The 26,771-nt window shown below is 36.8% G+C and overlaps 1 protein-coding gene and 1 non-coding gene across 19 annotated transcripts in view; both read right to left on the reverse strand.

Moving 5' to 3' along the window:
• CAMK2D (calcium/calmodulin dependent protein kinase II delta) overlaps nt 1-26,771 on the reverse strand; it is a 299,674-nt gene that overhangs the window by 268,708 nt on the left and 4,195 nt on the right. The gene's annotated exons all lie outside the window — the stretch shown is intronic.
• On the reverse strand, nt 12,036-12,139 carry LOC122422459. The gene has a single exon (XR_006263854.1). It is a non-coding gene; the product is annotated as a U6 spliceosomal RNA (small nuclear RNA).

The raw sequence follows: 26,771 nt of genomic DNA on the forward strand, positions 1-26,771 counted from the left end.
GCGGGCCATCTCTCACCACCAGACTATAAGCTTTATGAGAACAGAAACTGTTTCATTTTCACCCAGCATCCTGAGTCTCTCACAGCAGTAAGTGCTCAATACAGAATTGATATATTAATGAATCCATAAGGGTGGCTAATTTTCTCTTAACTTTTCAGCTAGTACTAACAGCAAATTTACCTCCACAACACACTCATTGTGAACTTTTTTCTAAGTTTATTTTTTTTAAAATTCTGTTAACTTCTTATTCTCATGTCTTTTGTCTGGGTAGTAGTTTGTTCTAAGTGACAAAATGAATTAAAATGATGAAGGCAAGGTCTCCTGAAATGAAAGAATTTCATATAAAGGCAGAAAGTACCTCCTATTTCTAAGAGATACTTCACTAAGACACTCACGAGTAATACTGGTCGTATCCTCTATTTCATTTGCTATAGGAACCTCTTCCATAAACTACAAACACAGATTGCAGAGGAATCGTTACCTTGAATAGGTTCATCAAGGACCCAATTACAGAGGAACCAAAACTGCAACATTAACAGAACCAGGCCTATAGTTGAGGTCCCTTTTTTATTTATATGACATTGCCTTACTGAAATTCATAGAATTCTGGGCCTTCCTATAATTCCCTCACCTGGCTACAGAAAGGATCAAACATACTGCTATTTAAATCACTTTTCCCAGAGCAACTTTCCTCTACTGGGTCTCCAATTCAACTCACTGACTTGACTCTTCTTCTGCAGAGTGAATGTATAATGGAGCTTTTTCTAATCTTAAGTAACCTTACGCCACTCACACACACAATGTACAAGGCACCAATTTACACCTTCTCTTGCCAACTTACATGACATTTAAGAGTTATCACTGAACTGGTAAAGTCTTATCAGAAAGTCACGTATTTAGCAGCTACTGTGGTGTCACATATTTCAAGTCACTGACTTAAAAAAATACAACATATATAACCCTTAGATGTTAAGTCATCAATTTCAATGCATTCACCAGTTGAGTCTTTGAGACATGCTACAAAAATCAAAACAGACTGACCGGCACTTCAACCTCTTTCCTATAAATATGCTCCCTCACTAAAGAAACACAGGAAAGCAAAAACATGCCACAAAATTAAAACACAGACAATGGACATAAAATAAAATGAAGGTTCAGAGACCTAGATTCAAAAACTAAGAGACCATAGGCCATTCATTTATCTGTTTAACAGCATTCCCAAGTCTTAAAAGAGCTCATCAAACCTTCCCTAAAGTCTGTTTCTCAGACTTTATAGAGATATAAAATTATATTTGCAAAAATTACTTCAAAAAGTTTAAGAGTACTATCAAAATGATGATTCTGCTACCACTAGTAAGTTTCCAAGGAGTAAAAAGTTAACAGTGTGACAGAAACAATTTTCGTAAATACTATGTAACATTATCTTCCTTAATCTAGTTATCCCTTGCCTCTTACTCCTCAATGGTAAAAAAACAAAAACACTTCAAAACATTAAAAGTAATCTAAGAAAAGGTTCTGAAAGAGATGGGAATACCAGACCACCTGACCTGCCTCTTGAGAAACCTGTATGCAGGTCAGGAAGGAACAGTTAGAACTGGACATTGAACAACAGACTGGTTCCAAATAGGAAAAGGAGTACGTCAAGGCTGTATATTGTCACCCTGCTTCTTTAACTTATATGCAGAGAACATCATGAGAAATGCTAGGCTGGAGGAAGCACAAGCCAGAATCAAAAGAGTGCTGGGAGAAATATCAATAACCTCAGATATGCAGATGACACCACCCTTATGACAGAGAGTGAAGAGGAACGGAAAAGCCTCTTGATGAAAGTGAAAGAGGAGAGTGAAAAAGTTGGCTTAAAGCTTAACATTCGGAAAACTAAGATCATGGCATCTGGTCCCATCACTTCATGGGAAATAGGCGGGGAAACAGTGGAAACAGTGTCAGACTTTATTTTGGGGGGCTCCAAAATCACTGCAGATGGTGATTGCAGCCATGAAATTAAAAGACGCTTACTCCTTGGAAGGAAAGTTATGACCAACCTAGACAGCATATTAAAAAGCAGAGACATTACTTTGCCAACAAAGGTCCATCTAGTCAAGGCTATGGTTTTTCCAGTGGTCAAGTATGGATGTGAGAGTTTGACTGTGAAGAAAGCTGAGCACCGAAAAATTGATGCTTTTGAACTGTGGTGTTGGGAGAAGACTCTTGAGAGTCCCTTGGACTGCAAGGAGATCCAACCAGTCCATCCTAACGGAGATCAGTCCTGGGTGTTCATTGGAAGGACTGATGCTGAAGCTGAAACTCCAATACTTTGGCCACCTCATGCGAAGAGTTGACTCGCTGGAAAAGACCCTGATGCTGGGAGGGATTGGGGGCAGGAGGAGAAGGGGACAACAGAGGATGAGATGGCTGGATGGCATCACTGACTCGATGGGCATGAGTTTGAGTAAACTCCGGGAGTTGGTGATGGACAGGGAGGCCTGGCGTGCTGCGATTCATGGGGTCGCAAAGAGTCAGAATGACAGTGACTGAACTGAACCGAACTGAAGAAAAGTTGCTGCTCTCTTTATCTCACTCCTTCTCACAAATTCCAGTCCTCTTTGTTAGGTTCACTGTTACTGTCATGCTGTGCTCAGACATGTCTGACTCTTTGAGACCCCAGGGACTGCAGCCTGCGAGGCTCCTCTGTCCATGGGATTTTCCAGGCAAGAGTACTGGCGTGGGTTGCCATTTACTACTCCCGGGGATCTTCCCAGCCCAGGGACCAAACCCATTGCCAGGTAGATTCTTTACCACCGCACCACCTGATGTTATAATAAGTTCATAGTTCTCTATGATCCTAGAGCCACAAACACTAGAGTTGTGCTCTCATCTTCACTCTGATGTCTCCACTGTGATGACGGATGGGTCCTTTCACTTCCTCGGGCCCAGCCTCCTCATCTTTAAAACTAGGCAACTGCGCTCCTGCAGGGGCGCCTCGGCTCCCGGGGCATCAGCGTCCACCATTCAGTGTCAAAACACCCAGCTATCACGGGACAGTGATGGAGTCCCTAGTGAGCTGAGCTCGTATGAACTCAGTAAAACTTTTAAACGAATTTGCCTTAAGTCAAAACAGCATTCATTCACAATGTTGTCATGGTATGGGAGTTCACATATCTTCACAAAGGTTAACCAGTAGACATGGATACAAAGACTTTGAAGAGTAATTCAATGACAAGGGCCCTGGGCTGCGATACGGGAACTTCTGAACTAGAAGACCTTTAAGAACTCCCCCATCCGCCCCGTGCCCTGTGTGATGACATGACATGATCCTATACAAAGGAGGGAACATAAGTTAAAAGATACAGTATCTATATTCACAGCTGAAATTTCAGCAACACCCACAGGGTAAGTTAATGAGTTAAAGCAAATGCTAGCTCTTCTGAATACTTCTCTTTAATATATCCCTTTTTAAAGACTTAAAAATGTTTCTTTCTATAGCTATCTTTCTTTGGCCATCTTTCAAATGTGACTTTTTACACAATATTCAAGCAAAAGGAGCAAACTTTGAGTTTTTATTAATCACTATGACGCCTCCTTTAAGAGTCCATGCCTACTTCTTTAAAACATAAGTACCTTGCCCATATAGCACGTTGTCTTCTAAAAAATGCATGTCAAGAAATCATGCTCTATGAGAAGTGCTACGCAATACAAATGAAAAAGATATATGAGTAGTTATTCCCCAATTTCCAAGTAATCTCAAAGAATAAAATTAATAAAAAATAAGTAATAAATATAAAGTAAAAGAGCCCATGTAGGGCAGATTTACCAAAACTATGCCCACTAAGAATGTATAAATTTTGAAGGGAAGCACAGGTAGATTAGGGGAGAGGCCTGAGAAAGAGGCTTCAGGTCGTTAGAGTTGTATGTGCAGAGAGACAGACTGAAATGACAGAGCAGCGTGTGAATGACTCCTGGTTATTCAGCAAACCAGCATCAAGAAAAGCGCCATTTCTTGAGGATTCTGGACATTTTCAAAGGAAATCTTTGTAACTCTCCCATGCACACCTGTAATAGCGGTTGCCTTATAACTATGGGAGGGGCTTCTCTGATAGCTCAGTTGGTAAAGACTCTGCCAGCAATCCAGGAGACCCCAGTTCGATTCCTGGGTCAGGAAGATCCACTGCAGAAGGGATAGGCTACCCACTCCAGTATTCTGGCCTAGAGAATTCCATGGGCCCATGGGGTCGCAAAGAGTCGGACACAACTGAGTGACTTTCACTTTCACTCTATTTATGGAAAAGAGTCTCAGTCCTTAGTGTCTGTTCTCCTGCAAAAGCGCTTTCTCTCCGGTTAGTTTTAAAATGTCTAGGCATGAACACCACAGATGAGAGAGCAAAGAGGAAACTAAATGCTGGTCTGATTTTAAAAAAAAACTGTTCTCAGCAAGTACCTATCTTTCTTAATTGCCACACTGAACATCAGTTTTATTCCTACTTATTTCAGCTACTTTTAAATGAGTTAAATGAGCTAAAAATCCACAAGTAAAGAGAATAAGAGTCAAGGGATGAGGGAAAATCATAAATTTAAATACAATTTCCATAATGCTGAAATTACCAAAAGTTAATTTGCCACTCTGTTGAAAGTTCAACTAACACTCTAAAAGCAGAGACAGAGAAAAAAATAGAGTTTCTAAGCATGTTTTTACTTAAAGGTAAAGGGCCATTTCACTTCTTAAATATAGAAATATATGCTCTGCTCAAGCACATAGTTTTTAAAGTATGAAATTATATAAGTGGCATTTTCTTCATGAGTAAACTCTGATGCATACATATAATTATAATAGGCCTTTTCATAAGGTTATTACTTGACATCTGCCTTTTAAAACACACAGCACAAAGTAACTGTGTTCATGACTCAACCACTGGTAAGCCAAAGAGTAAGCCAAATATGTACAAATGAGAACAAGTTTCCATTCTGCCTTTCAACAGAACTGACAAGAGAAAAAAAAAAATTAAGGAAAAAACAACTTTTATTTTTAAATATAACATTTCCACCTGACTTCTATAATAGAATGAAAAATGGGAATTTTGTTTGAAATTCTCATGCTTAGCAATTTTTTTTTTTTAAATAAGGGTAATTGATGTATTTTACCTTTCAGTTGAGGGTATAAAAATCTTCACACACAAAATCCCTATGAAACACAGAAGATCAAGAGTAATACAAAAGCCCTGTTCTAGATGTTGGTTGTAAGAGATTAGTCCAGTTGTTTAAAGTTCCTTATTTCTTTTCTCTTAGTTCTTTCTAAAATGCAATGGTATATGGGCATGGAGAACCTGTGATGATTTTTACCTGATTTAATTCAGACTTGATAACTGAAAGAAAAGTCATAGAACCTCCTACTAAATCACAACTAACAAATTTCCAGAATAATATTGTACTATATTCTAATATACTATAGGGCACACTAATTAGAATATAATATAGAATATTGCTCTTTTTCATTGACCTCTTAGATTTAACCTTCTCAAAAATAAGTTTTCCAAGTAGGTAGTATATATACAAAGCACTTAATGAGTATGCAAACCAAACAGTTCCAATTGTTCAATCTTATCTACTGACAATAAGAGAGTGGGAAGTCCAAGCATTAATGACAAAGTAGTTTCACTATTTCAAGAACTAGCTGACAGTCTGGAAAGACTGGTTATTAAAGTGACAACACCTTTATAATCAACAAGATACAACAAATTTGGAGAGCTAATGTGAAAACATGTTTTACTGTGGACACATTTGTATTTCTCTAAATGCAATATATACATTATACAAAGGGAAAACATGAATAAAATGTGAACACCCCACTTTTTAAAAATGTCTCACAAAAAAAGGCAGAAAAAAATCAACTTAAATGAACCAAGATTTTTTATTCTTTATGACAAACTTGCAGTTATACTGTATAGTCAAAGTAATAAAGTAGATTCTGAAAGTGATCCACAACACATAAGAACACACACACACACACACACACTTGACAATGAAATTACTTGCCTATTAAAGAAACTGTAACACCAATAGCATATAGGAGCCTAAACACACAGGGGATACGCTTAAAATTCTGCCTTTAAAAAGCCAGAACATATAATATGTGATAAATAATTTATAGACATAAATAAAATGTATAGGGGTGCTTCACAATTTGCAGAATGTTTCACATTAAATTGTTTGATTTTCACAATAACCCTGAGAAAGACTCAAGACAAGGGCTATTAATTCCTGTTCTAATAATAAAGAATTGATGCTCAGTAAGGTTAAGGTATAGTTGCAGTAACTTAATAAACAGCAATTTTCTAAGAAACAAAAAGGTGGCTGAGAAAATTTTTACATTGAAAATAAAATAATTAGGAAGGAAAAACAACAGGGAGACAAGCAGACATATAAAACCACATGATATTAGAGAAAGTGTATTTACGTAACTGCATCAGCATATCACCTCTAATAACAGCAATAGAGTATGAGTTCCCAGAACTTCCTACAAACAAAATGGCTAAAATTTAGAATATCAGAAATAATAAAAATGCAAAGTATCCTTTTACTTTCTTTGTTAGGACAGATTTTTAAAGACTCCACCAGCTTTATATAACTACTCAAAATATACATACAGAGAGATCATTTAGGAAAAAGTATCTCCTCATTTATCTCTCATACTGAATGAAAAGTCTACTGATTCATCACTAAAATAAAAAGAATCCCACCCATTAACATCCCCATAGTTGTGCTTACTGCCATCTTTCAATAACAAATCTATCACTTAGAAGCAATGGAGCTATGATCTGTTCATTTGGTCCAATAAATCATTTTAAAGATACAAAAATAAAAGCTAACATAGCAGACTTCAAGCAGAAGACTTTTCAAAGAGGCTTTCCTTCCCACTTAAAATGTCTCTTTGAAATATTCACAGGCAATCAGATCTTCCAAGTCATCCAATTTATTTCAAAGGAATTTTAGATGCTGCTACTCGATATTGACATATTTTAAATACCGTCTTATTGTATCTAGTATTAGACATTAAATGTACAACGAAATATTTTAAACCTTAAACTCTCCATCTAGATTAGTCCCAGAAAACAACACTGCATACCATACTTCAATACACCCTAGCACTTAAAAGATACTGATTCAGAAAGGCAATTCACTACAAAAGTTAATAATGGGATTTAATCAAAGTTTGTTTCATATTTGTTTTAAAACAAGTGAAACAAAAGCAGGTAATACAATGGCATATACTCTCTTTTAATATCTAAATTAGCACCTGCAAAATTTGAATGAAGTTTGCAGACACCTTGCAAGCCTAGGGCACAGAGAGCACTCCATATCACTGCAATGAGGTACTCAATAAACCACAGTTTTTCAAAGTATTACTACAATTAATAATGGCATTTAGATTTGAAAACATAACAAACAGTATGGTCCTTCATTCATACTAAACTTAAAAATATCCCCCTCACTTCTCTTGACTCATTAGCACATTATCATACACTAAAAAAGTCAAAAAGGAAATGATAGTTTAGAATTGGCAAACCCTATCATAATGCCAAACATACATATTATTAAGAATGACGTTTTTGCTTTCAGGTAAATAAATATACATCATGATATATACTGCAACACTCCATGTAGTAGAATATTCATGGTAAACAGCTTACAAAATATAAATATCCTTGAATAAAATGACCCCACACATTACTGTGTACAATACAGAAATCAAAATTATAAATATGTTCTATTCATTTTTCACCCAATTATAATGTTCAATTTAATGGTCATATAGCCTTTTGGATAGACTGTTAAAAATCCCTACTACGTTCACAACTGCCAAAAAAATGGAAGTAACCCAAGTGTCCACCAACAGATTAATGGCTAAACAAAATGTGGTATATACCTATACTGGGGTATCATTCAGCTACAAAAAGGAAGGAAATTCTGACACATGCTACAACATGGATGGACCCTGAGGACATTATGCTAAGTGTCATAAGCCAGTCACAAACGTACAAATATTGAATGAGTTCACTTGGAGGAAATACACAGAAGAGTCAAATTCATGGGAACAGAAGATCAAATGGTTGCCCTGGGCTGAAGGGGAGGGGAAATGGAGAGTTATTATTTAATAAGTACAGAATTTCAATTAGGGAAGATGAGAAATTTCTGGGAATGGATACTGGAATGGTTGTACAACAATATGATTGTTCCTGACAGCACTGAACAGTACAATTAAAAATAGTTAAAATGGTAGATTTCATGTTATGTCTATTTTACAATAACCTACTAATTACATCTATCCTTGTCTCGCTTTAATGTTTTTGCTAAGGAATTAATAGCATTTCCATAATTCTTTAGTAAATATTTTGTGTCATCTAGTTAATGAATATTTTCTTTACATTAGTAATTAAACTTGGAAATAGGTTCAAAACAAAACATTTAGCTCAATAATAAATCTGTACTGAGAAAGAGTGGAAGGAAGTTCACATTTGGGTCATAGTTGCAATGTACTCTCTCCTTCTGGGAAGTTACAGTCAGATGGAATATACATACCTACAACAACGTGCCTTGTAGGTTCCCTCATCATTTTTCACAACTCCAGACTAGCCTTTCAAATCATGAACAGTTCAGCAAATTAGCTAAGGTCATCTTGCTGACACTAGAAATCAAAGTTTCCAACTCTCTATCAAAGAACTGACATCACAACTTTCAGATATTGCAGACTCATAAGAACAAGTAAAGAATAAAATATCTCTCCGAAATCACTACTGCGAAGCAGACAATTAAGATAGATGAGTCAATGAATTAAACTACTATCTATGAAATTACTGTACTTTGTTTTCTGAGAGTTCTTCCTAAATTAGATCTGAATATTATACAAGATGGTCTGTACATGTTCCCTTCCAATATCCTCCATAAATAATGGTTTCATGAGGCTGTTTAAATATAACCATATAAAAACCCACAAGGGAGAAAGAATGTGTGGGAAAGTTAACCAGTCTCATATTTCTAGTTGACTTACCAACCTGATTTTATTTAATAAAAAATACAATGTTGCACCATGGGTGAATGCAAAAAAAAGTATCTTTTATGTGTTGTCTTCCCCTTTAGATTCTGGCAAACATGTCTGGTACCTTACTCAACCCCTGTATTTCTTCCTTTGGAATCCTGTCCATCTCGCTGGCTATCTACCTGGTTTGAATAAAAATACTGAAATACATAATAAAATAACTTCAGCAGATATTAACTATTTCAAATATTAAAGCAAGCTTTTCCAATATGAATTTCTGCATGTCACTAAAAATTTATTGAGGATAGTCAAATCTGACAGGCTATTCACCCAACCTAGCTTTCAAAACAATTAAATAATTAAATCATTTTAGGAAAGATGTCATGTGGGGAACAATACTTATCAATTCTCTTGGAAATATCCATCAAATAGTAAACATACATGGCAATATAGAATCCATTCAACATATGTCTTGCCATTAATGCAAAGTGGGTTTTTTTTAATGTTGTAAACAAATACTAACTGAATTACAACATCCCTTAAAAAAAAATTTTCCTTAGTTCTTTTTTAGCACTTAGAAGCACTATACATGAAAATAACCCACAAATGGGTTAATCTTACATTGCCAGATCAAGAAAATATCAATACATTGCTGCAAAAAAGAACTGAAATTCATCACTCAAATTTCATGAGAAAGAAAGGCAACATTCTTGGGCCTTTAGTGCATCCTAAATTCAGTCTTCAATTAAAAGATGAAAATGGAAACTTCTCACTGAAAATCAAAGTTAATCTGGAATTTTAGTGAAAGACAACTTCAGTTCACTTCTCAGCAGCCCCTAATCCCCCAATCATTTCCTCAAATAGCTCCCCACCACAAAACCAAATTATCTAGCAAGTTATTTTGTCCAGTGTCCACAGACTGTGGGTATTCACCACAGCCTGGCAAGGAACGGGCAGAAACAGACTTCTTCCATACAAAGGGGTAACAAAAAGGGGTGGGGCTAGCAAAAGAATATTACCACACTTTCCATTCAAAAGAAAAATACATATTTGCAGCAATATTCTAATAAAAATCCATAATGAAAATAAAGATCCCCATGCGAAATTCTTTCTAGTAACAGTTGAGATGAGTAAGGACATCATATAGGAATAGACAAGTCAGACTGATGATTTTTTGACATGAAACAGATGTTCCTTTCAACTCTGGGCACAATTAATTTAAAATAATGATAAAACAAAGGCCATCTTACTTGGTGTGATATCTATTCCTCAAACATAAAGGAAGATGGTCATGATTCACTTTCTTCCTTTGAAACCCTACTTCCATTTCTTTTTCACACATCAAAATATCTAAATTACAATATTTTCTTACTCATGTGTTACATGTACATATTTTATAATGAAATTATCAGGTTAGTAATCAATTTCTATACTATACCACAGGGAACTGCCTTTTTCATAAATTCTTTATTTTGTATTCCTTGACTGTATGTATTTTGTGTGTGTACATAATTTTTTCCACTCCTAGGCACATACAGAAGATAAATAAAAACACAGGTTTACACGGAAAGCTTAAACACAAATGTTCATAGAAGTATTACTTATACTAATAGTCAAAAAGTGGAAACAACCCAAATATTCATCAACTAATGAATGGATAAACATATTGTGGTAGATCCATACAACAGAACATTATTCAACAATAAAACATGCTACAACATAAATGAACTCTGAAAATATTATGTGAAATGAAAGAAGCCAGTCATAACGGAACATACTGTGTGACTATATGTCCACTGGGCTTCCCCAGTGGCTCAGCAGTAAAGAATCTGCTTGCAGTGCAGGAGATGCAGGTTTGATTCCTGGGTTGGGAAGATCCCCAGGAGGAGAGCATGGCAACCCACTCCAGTATTCTTGCCTGGAGAATCCCATGGACAGAGGAGCCTAGCGGGCTATGGTCCATGGGGTTGCAAAGAGTCAGACACAACTGAAGAGACTGAGCATGCATACATTTATAAAGTTCCTAGAAGAAATAAATCTACAGTAACAGAAAGTAGACTAGTGGCTGGAGTTGGCAGGGGAAAGAAGGGAGGTGGGAATGGGGAGTAAGTTGCTAATAGGTAAGAGGTTTCTCTGGGGGATGAGGAATCTTACATTTAACACATCAAAAACCTGAACTCTCGATTTCCCACCACAATCTAATTCTATTCCACTATTGCCCATCTCAGTTAACAGCAAAATCACTGGACAGTTGATCTGGCTATAAATCTAGTAGCCATGCCTCTCCCCTTTCCTTCTCACTTCACAATCTTTCCATCAACAAGTCCTATATTTTCTCCTTCCAAAATACATCCTTCTTACTACATCTACTGCCACTTTCCCATCCCTCGTAGGCTTCAAGAGTCTTCTAGTCTTTTTTTTCACTCACACATCCAATTTTTTTTTTTCCCATATGGTGGCCAGAGAGAGATTTTTTAGACAAAATCTAGTCATATCACTTCCCTGCTAATCCTCAATATGGCTTCAGTCACTCAGTTCAGTCACTCAGTTGTGTCCAACTCTTAGCAACCCCATGGACTGCAGCACTCCAGGCTTCCCTGTCCATCACCAACTCCCGGTGCCTGCTCAAACTCATGTCCATCGAGTAGGTGATGCCATCCATCCATCTCATCCTCTGTTGCCCCCTTCTCCTCCTGACTTCAATCTTTCGCAGCATCAGGGTCTTCTCCAAGGAGTCAGTTCTTCACATCAGGTGGCCAAAGTATTGGAATTTCAGCTTCAGCATCAATCTTTCCAATGAATATTCAGGACTGATATCCTTTAGGATGGACTGGTTGGATCTCCTTGCAGTTCAAGGGACTCTCAAGAGTCTTCTCCAACACCACAGTTCACAAACATCAATTCTTCGATGCTCAGCTTTCTTTTCTTTTTTTTTTAGTCTTGGAAATATTTATTTTGATGAAGTTCTTTTTTGGGGGGGGGGATTAAGTATTTTATTTTATTTTTAAAAAACATGGAACACTTCACGAATCTGTGTGTCATCCTTGTGCGGGGGCCATGCTAATCTCTGTATCGTTCCAATTTTAGTATATGTGCTGCCGAAGCGAGAACCTCAGCTTTCTTTATAGTCTCACATCCATACATGACTACTGGAAAAACCATAGCTTTGACTAGACGGACCTTTGTTGGCAAAGTAATGTCTCTACTTTTTAATATGCTGTCTAGGTTGGTCAAAGCTTTTCTTTCAAGGAGCAAGCATCCTTTCATTTCAGGGCTGCAGTCACCATCTGCAGTAATTTTGGAGCCCCCCAAAATAAAGTCTCTGTTTCCACTGTTTCTCCATCTATTTGCCCTGAAGTGATGGGACCAGATGCCATGATCTTAGTTTTCTGAATGTTGAGTTACCACTGCTTTAAAATAAGATTCAAACTCTTTGATACTGGCTGAAAGACTCGACCCAATCCACCCTCTGCCCACCTCCCAAAGATCACTGTGCACTTCTCTCCTCCTGGCTAATTACACTCTAGATGTAATGACTTTCCTCCTACTCTTATGTAAGCTCATTGTCACCTTGGTCTTTTGAGCTGGAACGTCCCTCTCTCGTATTTTCTCATCGTTTGCTTCTTCTCATGATTAATGTCTCAGCTCAAATGCAAACATCCTCAGAGAGGCCTCTCCAAACTAACTCCACTTGAAGTCACTGTCTACCTTACAGCCCTGTTTTACTTACTGCATAGCACTTATCTATACAAATGGCTCCTCCAGCCTCTCTCATACCAAGTTTTTATTTTTAGAATCTAGAACTGTGCCCACTCATAGTAGCTGCTCAACAAATGTGTGTTCAATAAATGAGTGAATGAATGAGGACTGATATAATGGGGTCAAGTTAGACATGAGACCCCTTGGGAACGAGAGAAACAACATCCAGGGCATCAAAGAATTCAGCATAAAAGATACCAAATTTCCAGAAAGGTGTAAAGATGTCTTCTAGAAGTTAGACGTGAGAACCCAAGCCACAATGTTGTTTGTGGGAAATCAGGTGGTAAAGGAAGAGAAAAGTAGGGGTAACTAGATACTAAACATCAATAGTAACAGCAAAGGGAAAAAGAACAGGGAAATGAGTACAGGTGTGGGAAAACATTTTCTGTAAAAAGGAAAAAAGAAACACATTCTGATCACATCTACCTCAACAACAATCTTTGGGTTCACTGCCTCTGTAGTGAACTTAGAAAAACTGAAAAATTACACAAACTTTTATGAAAATTACTCACTATGTCAATGCTTTAGGGAAAACTTATCTAACCTGGAGGGGGAGGGGGTGGGAGATGGGAGGGGGAGTTCAAGAGAGAGGGAACAAGTGTACACCTGTGACTGATCATGTTGTGTATGGCAAAAACCAACCCAATGTTGTGTAACAATTATCCTCCAATTAAAAAAAAACAACTTATCTAACCAAAAGTCCTTATCATTATAGTCAATGAACCAGAGGTACGCAGATAGGAAAGTAAGCAAAGGCACATAAAATCCAGTGTTCATGATAATAAACCTTACTAAAGGCTGGCACTAAAACAGCCAGGATGAACTAGCTTATCAGTTCAGTTCAGTTGCTCAGTTGTGTCGGACTCTTTGAGACCCCATGGACTGCAGCACACCAGGCCTCCCTGTCCATTACCAACTCCCGGAGTCTACTTAAACTCATGTCCATTGAGTTGGTGGTGCCATCCAACCATCTCATCCTCTGTGGTCCCCTTCTCCTCCCGCCTTCAACCTTTCCCAGCATCAGGGTCTTATTTCAAATGAGTCAGTGCTTCACATCAGGTGGCAAAACTATTGGAGTTTCAGCTTCAACATCAGTCCTTCCAATGAATATTCAGGACTGATTTCCTTTAGGATAGACTAGCTGGATCTCCCTGCAGTTCAAGGGACTCTCAAGAGTCTTCTCCAACACCACAGTTCAAAAGCATCAATTCTTTGGCACTCAGCTTTCTTTATAGTCCAACTCTCACATCCATACATGACTACTAGAAAAACCATAGCCTTAAGTATACGGATCTTTGTTGGCAAAGGTCTTCGCTGGCAAACTAGCTTATGTCTTCACAATATTTCATATTCCTGATCTATAATAATTTTTCTCCATAAGCAGCGGTTTCCTACTGATGAAATGATATACAACTCAAACATTAAAAGCTGCCTGCAGAGTGTTTTGTTTTTTTAGAGAAATTGAATAAAACTGATAGAAATAGCTGATTTAGATTGTGAACTGAAGATTCCCCAGGCTTCCCTTTCAGTTAGGAAAAGAAATTTGCTACCAAACACCCCAAAATGGTATAATTCTGGCTGTCATTCCTGTAGAATAACATCTTCTTCCCAATTTTCTGCTTTCTGACTTCCTCCACACATCCTCTGTCCTGCCAGACAGACCCGAGAAAGAACAGAACAGAATGACAACAACGAGGGCTTTTGCTTTACCTGGGGTTCCCTGGTGGCTCAGAAGGTAAAGAATCTGCAGGCAATGTGAGAGACCTGGGTTTGGTCCATGGGTCTGGAGGATCCCCTGAAGAAGGGAATGGTTACCCACTCTAGTATTCTTGCCTGGAGAATCCTACGGACAGAGGAGCCTGGTGCAGTCCATGGGGTCACAAAGAGTCAGACACGACTGAGTGACTTAACACTTTCACTTTCAGGGTTGGATTTAAATTCTAGGTATTCTATTCTTACTAGCTGTACAAATTAATTTTTTTGTTTTTAAAAAAAGGAAGCGAAATCTTCGCCTTGAAATGTTTAAAAAGTGCCAGCATCTCAGTCGCCTGACCCTGTGGAGCCCTAGGTAGTCTGGGGCTAGATTCAAGGCCGTGTTCACTGTACCTGCTAATGATCTACTGCACACTGCTTTGGGGGGACCCCTCACTACAACCCCCAAGGGCCATCTCAAATCTGTTCTCTCAATTTTGCTTCCATTTCTCCTATTGTCAGCTGAACTGCAGCCCTCTTCTCCACTCCCAACATCTGGCTCCTTGAGAAAGAAGAATGTCCTTTCCCCACACATGCCCAACAACCTCCAGGACTCCACCCCTACATTTTACCCTCTTTCCTAACATTATTATTTTCCAGGGATTCTTTTTCCTCTTCCTTCAAATAAGCTCCAGTTTTATTTATCACCAAAGTTAATTCCCTTGACCTGGTTAATCCCTGAAATCACCCCTTGGCATATGTGTCTGTGTCTCTCTTCCTGTTTTACTAAACCAGCAGGTTTTACATGTTATCTCCATTTATTCTTTAATCCAAAGAAATAGCTTTTTTTTTCTTTATCCATTTGTGAAATATTTATTAAATACCAATTATATTTCACGCAATATGCTCAGTTAGGAGGAGGTAAAGATGAATAACAGACTAGCCTGATCCTCATGACTGCTTCTGTCACACGACTGAAATTCCACCATCTGGAAAACCAAGGCCTTTTCTCAGTCTTCATTTCTTTCCATTTCTTTGTAACATCGAACATGACTAGCCATCCCCTCCTTTGCAAAAACTCTCTCAAGAGTTCAAAGCACTGCATTTTCCTTTTCTGACATATCCTTTCACTTCTTTTGAACTTATTCTACTTCCTCCTTTCATCTATTAAAATGAAGGTATTCCCCCAACCACGGTCCTATACTCTCTTCTCTTTTCTATCTTCTCTCCTCTGTGATCTTTTCCACTAGTGTATCTTTTATTATCTTCTCTGGGCAGACAAGTCACAAATAGCAACTAAATTGATTACTGCAGTTTATTACAGATTAAAAACAAACAAAAAACAAGGTTTGGAAAGGTCAGGAAGTTCACCCAAGATCACAAGAAGTAGGAAGTGGTAAAGACAAGGCCTGAACCTTGGCAATCTGATTTCAAAGCAGATGCTCTTAATCTACAGAGCACACTGCACTGCTTCCCGTGGCTCTTTCTCAAGGACCCCACTCAGTTTTCAATGGTTCTTTAAGTATTTCTACCTGAATATAGATTGGGGGCTCACAGGTGGCACTAGTGGTAAAGAGCCCACCTGCCAATGCAGGAGATGGAAGAGATGCGGGTTCGATCCCTGGGTAGGGAAGATCCCCTGGAGGAGGGCATGGTAAACCCATTCGAGTATTCTCGCCTGGAGAATCCCATGGACAGAGGAGCCTGGCGGGCTACAGTTTGAGGGTTGCACAGTCAGACGTGACTGACGCGATTTAGCACACACACGCAGATTAAGCACATGTCAATTCATCATCGGCTTTCATCAAAATCAGTCCTTGATTTTGATTTCTCAATTTGCTTTATGAAAACTTCAATCTTCCCCACGATTCAACTTGAAACCCCAGTCAGCCTTATCCTTTATTATCTTAAGGTTTCAGAATTTCAATATCTTATACTCTATGCTAATCCATCCTGCTTACTCACTGCTGCCAAGTAATGTCTTAGATGCCCTCTTTTCTCACCTCCCTCCACCCTTCCTCCCCCAAAGCCTGCTACAGACAGTATGAATGAAACACTTGCATCAGGGATGGAGGAGAAATTATCCTCTCAAAGCTCAGTGCTATTTTTAAAACTCACCCTTTGTGTGTTCACTGTGTATTTCTAACCCTGGTATCTCTAAATCTGGATTTAGTTGGTTTAGATTAAACATAAAGTCTCTACCTAAAATAGTCTCCTACCTAAAATAGTTTCTCAAAGTTTGTAAAAGGTCAACACACACTTACTTCATCTTATAAAACCATTATTACTTTAAAAGATCAAGTATCTCTGTGATCCTTCAGTCACTCCTGTCCATGCCTGAAGCACTTTCTCTTTACAGTGTCACTGGCAGATTGTATATACTGTGACTACAGCGCTAAATAGAACACACAGTGCTATAAGTAATCCAATAATTGGTTCTCTGTCAAGATGAGACATATATTTTCTTTCAAATAGACTTAAGGTTAACAATTTTTATTTCCCCTGTTCCTGATCATAAATACATAAGCAGCAGGGGGCAAAGTCAATCCAAAGAATATTTTTTCCTAAAGATAATTATGTGCAAAGCACATAAATATTAGTCAAAGTAGGTCTTAATCCTATTTATATAGGAGTCAAATAACACTCTGACAGTTTTTTCCTTCTCTAATTCTACTAGAATGAAAACTGGCCAGAAATCAGGAGCTCTATGCTCAGATAACAGGAGTAGACTTTAACCTTGAAATCCTGCTGACAATCTGGAATTAGGATTTTTCCCACCCTACCTTCTAACGACTATACCAACCTTGAGTCACTGCTTTTGAAGTCAAAGAAGGCTTCCTTCTCAACAAAGCTATGTCAACACAAAAAAATTCTACTCTAAATTATATATACGTATATATATTTATATATATACACACAGAGACACACATTGAGTAAAACAATATTATCCCCTTTAAACAAGTAATATAGTACTTAAAACAAAACTGGAGAGATCTTACAAATTAAAATATTTTATAGATGCTAGGTTCCCTGTAATAATAAAGGGAAAATATTGCACAGTTAAGCAGAGCTAGGGAGGTTAATAAGCACTTCAAGTTATCTTAATAAATGTGAGTTTTTTCCCATTATGTAAATGAAGGGAACAAATGACTATTTTCCAGCCATCAGTTTGTGCTGAATTATATATATCAGAATTAATCTGCTAATTTTGAGCTTCTGAAACAATATAATGTACACAAATCTAACAGTTAAAAATTCTGGGTCTCTAAATATGTATTCACTTACCATGATATGATATAGTTTTAGAAGCTATTTATTCATTCATTTATTCAATAAATATGTGTGAAGGGTGCCAGGCACTATTCTAGACACTGGAAATTCAGGCAGTGAATGTCAATACCACTTTAAGACACCTTACTTACTTTTGGTTTTAAACCAAAACCTACATTTTTTAAATAATTATCAATCCAATATCACAATTGCAGAAATTATCTAGCTTTTCTTGTTCATAAACACAAATGGGATTACCTAGGACACTTTTAATACTGGTTCACTTTTTAAAAATCCACTCTAATTATCCTCCTGTCCTTTTTCTTCCAGTTAGTCACTTTTTTTTTTTTTGTATTTGCCCCAAAGCTACATAAAACAAAAAGTAAGGTAGATAAGACGTTGTTATTCCTCTTATCAGCTGTTTATACCTAATGACTCAGGGCTGTAAAACCCCAGAAGCCCACCTTATTTAATACCTTCCCACAGATTTTGCTGCATTTAAATGAGTCACTGAAAGAAAGAAACTGCACCTCTTCTCATCAGTGTCTGCAAGCTTTCACGAAACTTTATAAACCGTGTAAGTTGATCACTCAGGGTTAAAAAATAGTTATCTACTTTCCAATTCTCTCTTTATTAGCACTTACTGATTTCCTTGTGTCTCAGTATTGTATTTTTTCTATCCCTCTTTAAATTCAAAAGTGGTCATTTTCATAATCCAGTTCCAAGATCACCTCCTCTGAAGTTCTCCCTTTCCTTTCAAACAACAGTTACCTCCTTACACCCATTTGCATTGTCTCACTTATCAACATGCTTTGATAACTTATTTGACTCCATATCTACTTTGCCTTGAAATGAAGGACCTTTATCTTTGTATCTTTGTCTATCTAGCAGGGGGTGTGGAACAAGGTAACTGTTCTTTTGCTACACTGAAATTAAGAATCGTGTTCCCCAAAATTCAGTTTTACTAGCAAACTTAAATATTATTGGCAGAAACGTACAAAGCTTGGAGAATGCAATCTGGCAACGTTTATCAAGAATTTTAATAATTCAATCCTCTAACTCATTAGTTCTCCTTTATGGATACTCCCGAAGAAAAGAATTAGAAATATGAAAAAGTTTTGCAAAACAACATTTACTATTGTCATTTATCACAGCAAAGAACAATAATAATAAAAAAAAACAGCAATAGTAAACTGATGTTTTCCTTAGTGAAGTGTAATTCAAAGGATTTGTAGTCACATAGGGAAACTTTATAAAATTAAGTCAAAAGACAGGACAAAAAATTGTGTATTTAAGTCCAGTATTCTGAAAAATTAGAAAGAAAACAAAATCTTTACAATAACGTTTGGGGTAACTTAACATTGAATGTGTTTTCTTTCTGTTTTTCCCCAATTCGATAACATTTTTATAATATTTTAAAATATCTCTATCTAAATTGGTAACAAATAATAAAAAATGGATTTTAGAGGTTTATCCAAAGTGTACAAGTCTCTCTGCAACAAATATGATCTTTATAATCTTTATATATATAAACCTTTGATATAAAAGCATATATAATTTGTTTTACTAAAATAAAAAATTCATCATAGTTTCTACAAAATGGCCAGAATGTTCAGCTGAATTTCACAAATCACTTCTGCCACACCTGACCTTTAAGCTGACATTTAAAAATATGATCAAAATGCTTTCATGAAAAGAACATATTTTCTAAAATATATAACAAAATTATAAAGTTATAGAATTGTGAAATTCCCCATTTCCTATTACATATCACACACAAAAAAGTTCCCTGAAGAGGAAACACAAACAAATGCTTTAAGATGTGTTCCCTTTTCTAATATTGAAATAAGTACACTTTGCAGTCCTTTCACCAAGTTTCAGAACTGATAGACACTGCAGCCTCTAACTACCTTTATTAAAATAACCAATAATCCCTCTAAGCAAATAATATCCATGATTCACATATCCAAAACTCTATAAAATATCACCAAAATGCTTTTTAAAGTGAGCTCTGTTAAAAGATAAGTGAAAAAGTAATACCTTTGGAGAAGTGAAAGTGAAAAGTCGCTCAGTTGTGTCCGACTCTTTGTGACCCCATGGACTGTAGCCCACCACACTCCTCCATCCATGGAATTTTCTAGGCAAGAGTACTGGAGTGGGTTGCCATTTCCTTCTCCAGGGGATCTTCTCAACCTGGGGATCGAACCTGGGTCTCCCACATTGCGGGCAGATGCTTTACCGTCTGAGCCAAGAACGAACCAAAAAATTTAAAACCCATTTTTTAAAATTTAATAATGACATGAATCTGGCATTACTGAAGAGGTATTGATGGACACACAATAAAAATGCTATCCCATATTACTGAATCACTTCACATGGTTAAAAAAAAAAAGAAAATGCAGTAAGAATTTACACACAGTTGCCCCAAAATTTATGGAATTTACAGAATGTCCAACTCCAACGAAGGATAATCTGTCATCTGAAAACTAACGGAATAATTAGAAAATTGTGAATAACTGGGAATTAATTCATTCAGTTAATGAATGCCACCTGACATGAAAGCCTCAGGTCAATTTTCATTTATTTCATATGTCGCAGTCTTTGTTAATCATAGGTCTATTTCAAGAGACACAATCTTATTTTTTACCCATTCAGTTGTCCATTTATTCAACAAACATTTACAAGTATATTCAATACTGTAATTACTGTGCCAGGCACAGATCCAAAGATAAGTTTTTAAATGTCCACAAAATGCTTGAAAGTTACAACATAAATAACCAGAATATAAGAGAAGTGTGACAAGCTCCTAAAGAAACATGAAAAAGCTATTCAGAGGATGAGAAAAATAATATCTGTCTAGAGAAGCAAACGAGGAGTGGAAAAGTCAGAGACGGCTTCACAGAGGAGGCAATGCCTGAATTGGGTCTTAAAGGAGAGAGGATTTCAACAGTACAGGTGTCCTCACTGCATCTGCAGGGTAGATCAGGAGTTTCTCTCTTCCTTTGAACAGGCTGCTTCCCTCTGCCTGGCCAACAATTTCTCCCTTTTCTGTCAGGTTCACTCATCATTCCAAACACAATCTCACCCATAAATCTCTTCAGGAAATCTACAATACCAATCACCTCCAACCTGTATCTATTATACACGGAGGGCCCTGTGAATACCTCTAGTACAGCCCTTAAAAGCTATGGGCACTATATTTATCAGTCATATCAGATTCAGGCTCCTCTGTCCATGGGATTTCCCAGGCAAGAATACTGGAGTGGGTTCCATTCCCTTCATACCTTTATACTATTTGTGGGTTTGATCCCTGGGTGGGAAAGATCCTCTGGAGAAGGGAATGGCAACCCACTGAGTATTCTTGCCTGGAGAATCCCATAGACAGAGGAGCCTCAGTTCAGTTCAGTCCCTCAGTCATGTCTGACTCTTTGTGACCCCATGGACTGCAGCACGCCAGGCTTCCCTGTCTATCACCAGCTCCCAGAGCTTGCTTAAACTCATGTCCATCAAGTCGGTGATACCATCCAGCCATCTCATCCTCTGTCATTCCCTTCTCCTGCCTTCAATCTTTCCCAGCATCAGGGTCTTTCCATTGAGTCAGTTCTTCACAACAGGTAGCCCAAGTATTGGAGTTTCAGCTTCAGCATCAGCCCTTCCAATGAATATTCAGGACTGAGTTCCTTTAGGATGGACTGGTTGGACCTCCTTGCAGTCCAAGGGACTCTTCTCTAACACCACAGTTGAAAAGCATCAATTCTTCAGTGCTCAGTTTTCTTTATAGTCCAACTCTCACTCACATCCATACATGACTACTGGAATAAACAAAGCTTTGACCAGATGAACCTTTGCTGGCAGATGTGTCTCTGCTTTGTAATATGCTGTCTAGGTTGGTCATAACTTTCCTTCCAAGGAGTAAGCATCTTTTAATTTCATGGCTGCAGTCACCATCTGCAGTGATTTTGGAGCCCCCCAAAATAAAGTCAGCCACTGTTTCCCCATCTATTTGCCATGAAGTGATGGGACTGGATGCCATGATTCTTAGTTTTCTGGATGTTGAGTCTTAAGCCAACTTTTTCACTCTCCTCTTTCACTTTCATCAAGAGGCTCTTTAGTTCTTCACTTTCTGCCATAAGGGTGGTGTCATCTGCATATCTGAGGTTATTGATATTTCTCCTGGCAATCTTGATTCCAGCTTGTGTTTCATCCAGCCCAGCATTTCGCAAGATGTACTCTGCATGTAAGTTAAATAAGCAGGGTGACAATATACAGTCTTGACATACTCCTTTCCTGATCTGGAACCAGTCCGTTGTTCCATGTCCAGTTCTAACTGCTGCTTCTTGACCTACATACAGATTTCTCAGGAGGCAGGAAACGGGGTCTGGTATTTCCATCTCTTTAAGAATTGTCCAGTTTGTTGTGATCCACACAGTCAAAGGCTTTGGCATAGTCAATAAAGCAGAAGTAGATGTTTTTCTGGAACTCTCTTGCTTTTTTGATGATCCAACAGATGTTGGCAATTTGATCTCTGGTTCCTCTACCTTTTCTAAATTCAGCGTGAACATCTGGAAGTTCACGGTTCACATACTGTTGAAGCCTGGCTTGGAGAATTTTGAGTATTACTTTGCTAGTGTGTGAGATGAGTGCAACTGTGTGGTAGTTTGAACATTCTTTTGCATTGCCCTTCTTTGGGATTGGAATGAAAACTGATCTTTTCCAATCCTGTGGCCACTGTTGAATTTTCCATATTTACTGGCAAATCGAGTGTAGCACTTTCACAGCATCATCTTTCAGGATTTGAAATAGCTCAACTGGAATTCCATCACCTCCACTAGCTTTGTAGTGATGCTTCCTAAGGCCCACTTGACTTTGCATTCCACAATGTCTGGCTCTAGATGGGTGATCACACCATCGTGGTATCTGGGTCATGATGATATTTTTTGTATAGTTCTTCTGTGTATTCTTGCCACCTCTTTTTAATATCTTCTGTCTCTGTTAGGTGCATACCATTTCTGTCTTTATTGTGCGCATCTTGCCTAGCAGTCTACAATCCATGGGGTCGCAAAGAGTTGAACACGACTGAAGCAACTTAGCACACACTACTTGCTATACCTAAGAGTTATTTTTCCAACAATAAAAAATTTAAGTTTTTTATTTTTCTTTCATTTGCTACACTTCCATTCGAATTGACACACATAACGGTGCTGTCCAAGAAGAAACAACGCAAGAAACATCTGTCTTCCATTCTTCACTGATCAAACAAAATGAGCCAGAGAAGGAGAATGCCTTTGTGAGCAGGTTTCTCTGGGCTTTGGTTAAGGGCTGAGTGCTTTTTTTGAGCAACAAGTAAATCATTTAGAAGAAGTAATCCTAGGAACTCATTGTATATTAAGATATTTTTAATCAGTTAATATATTAAGTTCACCAAAGTATCTCATTCTTCTGTAATTACTTTCTACCATTTTAATAAGATTTTTCACTACATTGTTTTCCTTTCACAAATTAGCATGGGGATGCCTTTTGAAACTTCAATTTGATCTTATGTTAGTGCAGCAATTAAAACACTATCTTCTCTCACAGGTTGGAAACCCGAACAGTCAATTCCATACATTGCATTGGAAATAAAAAATGTATAAGACATAGTCCTTTTTATAAAGGAACCCAAAGTTTAGTGGGGAGATGAGTCAAGCACATACAGATCAATATAGAAAGGTTAAGTTTTCTGTAACAGCAATGAACAGGATGTGTGATGGCCAAGATTCAGGCTTTAGAGAGACAGCAAACTGGGCTGAAATTCTTGACCCTGCCATTTAGTAAGAGTAACTCTGTGTAACTATTTATAAATGGAGATAATATTGCCACTCTAAAGGCTGCAGTGTGGATTAAATAAAACGTCTTGTAAATATATACATGTCACTTAGAAGGTATTCTTTAAATAATGGCTATAATATTTCCATTCGTCTATTATTACTGTTACTGATTTTGGTAGTAATAAGCAATCTCATATGTTAACATAAGACAGTATTAGAAAAGGGGTTCACCTAACTAAAAAAAAAAAAAATCAATTATAATGTTCCGTGATTGTGTATAAATAACAATGTGTGCTAAGTCACTTCAGTCATGTCTGACTCTTTGCAACCCTACGGAATGTAGCCCACCAGGCTCCTCTGTCCATGGGATTCTCCAGGCAAGAATACTGGAGTGGGTTTCCATGCAATATATTGGATGGGATCTTCCAGGACCCAGGGATCAAACCTACTTCTCTTATGTTTCCTGCATTGGCAGGTACCATTAGGGCCACCCAGGAAGCCCCATAAACAACAATAGTTGATTTCAAAATCAAAACCAAACGAAAGAGTTGTGCTTTCCCTCCTCCAAACCTATCTGTTTCCCTACCCTAAAGAAAGAGGTTATAGCAGATGCAAGGTCTATGAGTTCACCTTAAGAAGTATTGAGATACCTACTTTAACTGGAATCATAATCAGTTATAACCTAAAAATCATAACCTAAAAAATTTCCTACAACAAAAATAACTTTTTACTGATAGTTTTAACAAAAGTACCATATGAATAAACTAACTTTCATTATAACCAGATATCTAAACCATTTTGAATACTCTCCAAATTGTTTATTTAGACTTTGGTACTTGAACCTATCTGCATTATGGTTTTAAATATTTAAATTTATATTATATAAAAGCTTTCCTTCATCTCCTTTGGCAGAAACAATCTTTTCCTCCTTGGAAATTCCACAGCACTTTATTCATGCTAGACTTAAAACACCACTTATGTCTTCTATGATGTCTATTTGTGTAGATGGCCTTATTATTCCTAACATTCTACCCACTTTTATCATTAAATATTTATCAAATAAAAACATAAAATGAGGTCACCTTTGTGAAGGTGCTTAGTAATCTATAAAGTAATGTAAAATATAAAGGTATATTTCAGAGTAAAAACATTTTGCTAAGACTCCATTTACTATATCACAGTATAGTTCACTAAATGATACTATTATAACTTAAAAGCTTTAACACACCCTTCCATGTAAACCACCAATTAACTAACTGTCAATAATTTATGAAAAAAAAAAAAAACACTGTACACACCATACTCCAATAAATGAGAAGGGTCAGATATCTTTAAAAAAAAAAAAAAAAAAAAAAAGGAAATACCAACCCAGCCCTAGAGACACTAGGAGTTGGCCTGCCTCTGTATCAGCCTAAGGAAAAGACTTACAGATTAAGATTCTAGTTAACAAAAGGAGTTAAATGTCCAAGAAAATCCTCTTATGTGCTTTATCATAATTTATGATAGAAAAAACTCAAAGTAATTACTATATTTTAATTTTTACATTGAGTTGATATCCTTACTTCAGAACATATATGCAATATTAAGATTTCATAGCTGAGACCTAATTTTGTGTACATGGTCAAACAGTTCATAAAATCCTGATTCATGTTCTAGTAATAGCAATCTAGGAATTAACAAAACCAGCAAAGTCAAAGATCAAAATTATTCACTTGCATTGTATCTGAAATTTTACAGAACTATAAAATGAAACCCCTTTTTAACTTCAGCAATAGAGGTAAAATATACTTGTAATAACATATTATTTCTAGCTTCCACTGTACTTTTTAATATTTTACAAAACAACAACATGGTGTATCACAGACTATATCATAAGAAATGGTTTCTAAAGATCAAAAAATTCATCAGGAGATGAACAAGAAATCAGTAGTGCCATAAAAAATCATTTACCACAAGTTTTAAAATGAGAAAATCACATGTACTATTTCTAAAGACATCTAACCATCAGAAGCTTCAATCCATTGGATTCTGAACTGCAATCACAATCCTTCATGGACTTTACATAATCTGACAATAACTTACAGTTATAAGAACATCAACATAGACAAAAAAAATCAAAACAGCAAGGCAAATTAGCATTTGTTAACTACTAACCTAATTGATCAAAATGATAATTTCTCATCCTCATCCTTATAAGAAAATTCTATTATCACTATCCACTATTTAGTAAGCATGTCTTCTGAGTAAATGTTAGCAAGCTAACAAAAAAAAATTTAGAGGTCAGAAGTTACATATAAAATATCAGATGCTTGAAACATATCTACACTATTTTTTCTTTTAAAAACAAGTCAATTATATTGGAATGTACCTCTCTATCTGATCCAATTGTACAATAAATGCTCCTTGAATGTGTTAATGCACAAGGAAAAATTCTTCAACACGAGTCTCCCAAACATGATGTATGTGACTAACAGCTGAGAGGTAATGTGACTGAAACTGTTTGCCCAAAATCCACCAAGATCGAGGCACAGAAAAATGCAGGTGACAGTATAGTTGGAGGTGCAAATTTGTCCAGGAATGTAGCCAAATTTGTGGCAGTTCTCTAATGGTCTTAGATATACAGACAATGGCCTTTCTTTTTCAGCTGTAATGTTACACTTAAAGAACATGGAGTTGGAAGACCTGCTTGGTCTTTGAAACAAATAGGCATAAAACTGGGATTTACAAAAGGCATTTCAAATACAAACAAAAATTTGTACAAAAAATTTACATGTTTCACAAAATCTGCCATGTGCAACCAAAAAAAAAAAAAAATGTCATTACCTTGGGGTGAAAATGCTATTTTGCATTTCATTCTACATTTCCCCTTAATTATTTAAAATTTTTTTCTGCAAAAGAAATTTTCTAAAATCATAATCTGGGAAGGGAGTGCTCTGAAAGGAGAATTTATATTTTTAACCACAAGCTCTTAGTATACAACCTTATGGACTTCTTTACATCCTGTATTTGCTTATTCTTAGGAATGAACTAGGTATCTAACTCCCTTACAAACCACTTTTAACAGCCACATGTGATTCTAGTCACTCCATACTGAGCCCCTCCTAACATCCTCGATGGGGTAGAATGTTATAGTAAAAAAAATGAAAGCATAGTGTTTTTCTTAAGACTTTATAGCTTGAGTAGAGGTTTAACAAATGTATACATGCATGGGTACA

The sequence above is a fragment of the Cervus canadensis genome, chromosome 19 (assembly GCF_019320065.1).
Source record: "Cervus canadensis isolate Bull #8, Minnesota chromosome 19, ASM1932006v1, whole genome shotgun sequence".
NCBI classification, from domain to species: Eukaryota; Metazoa; Chordata; class Mammalia; order Artiodactyla; family Cervidae; genus Cervus; species Cervus canadensis.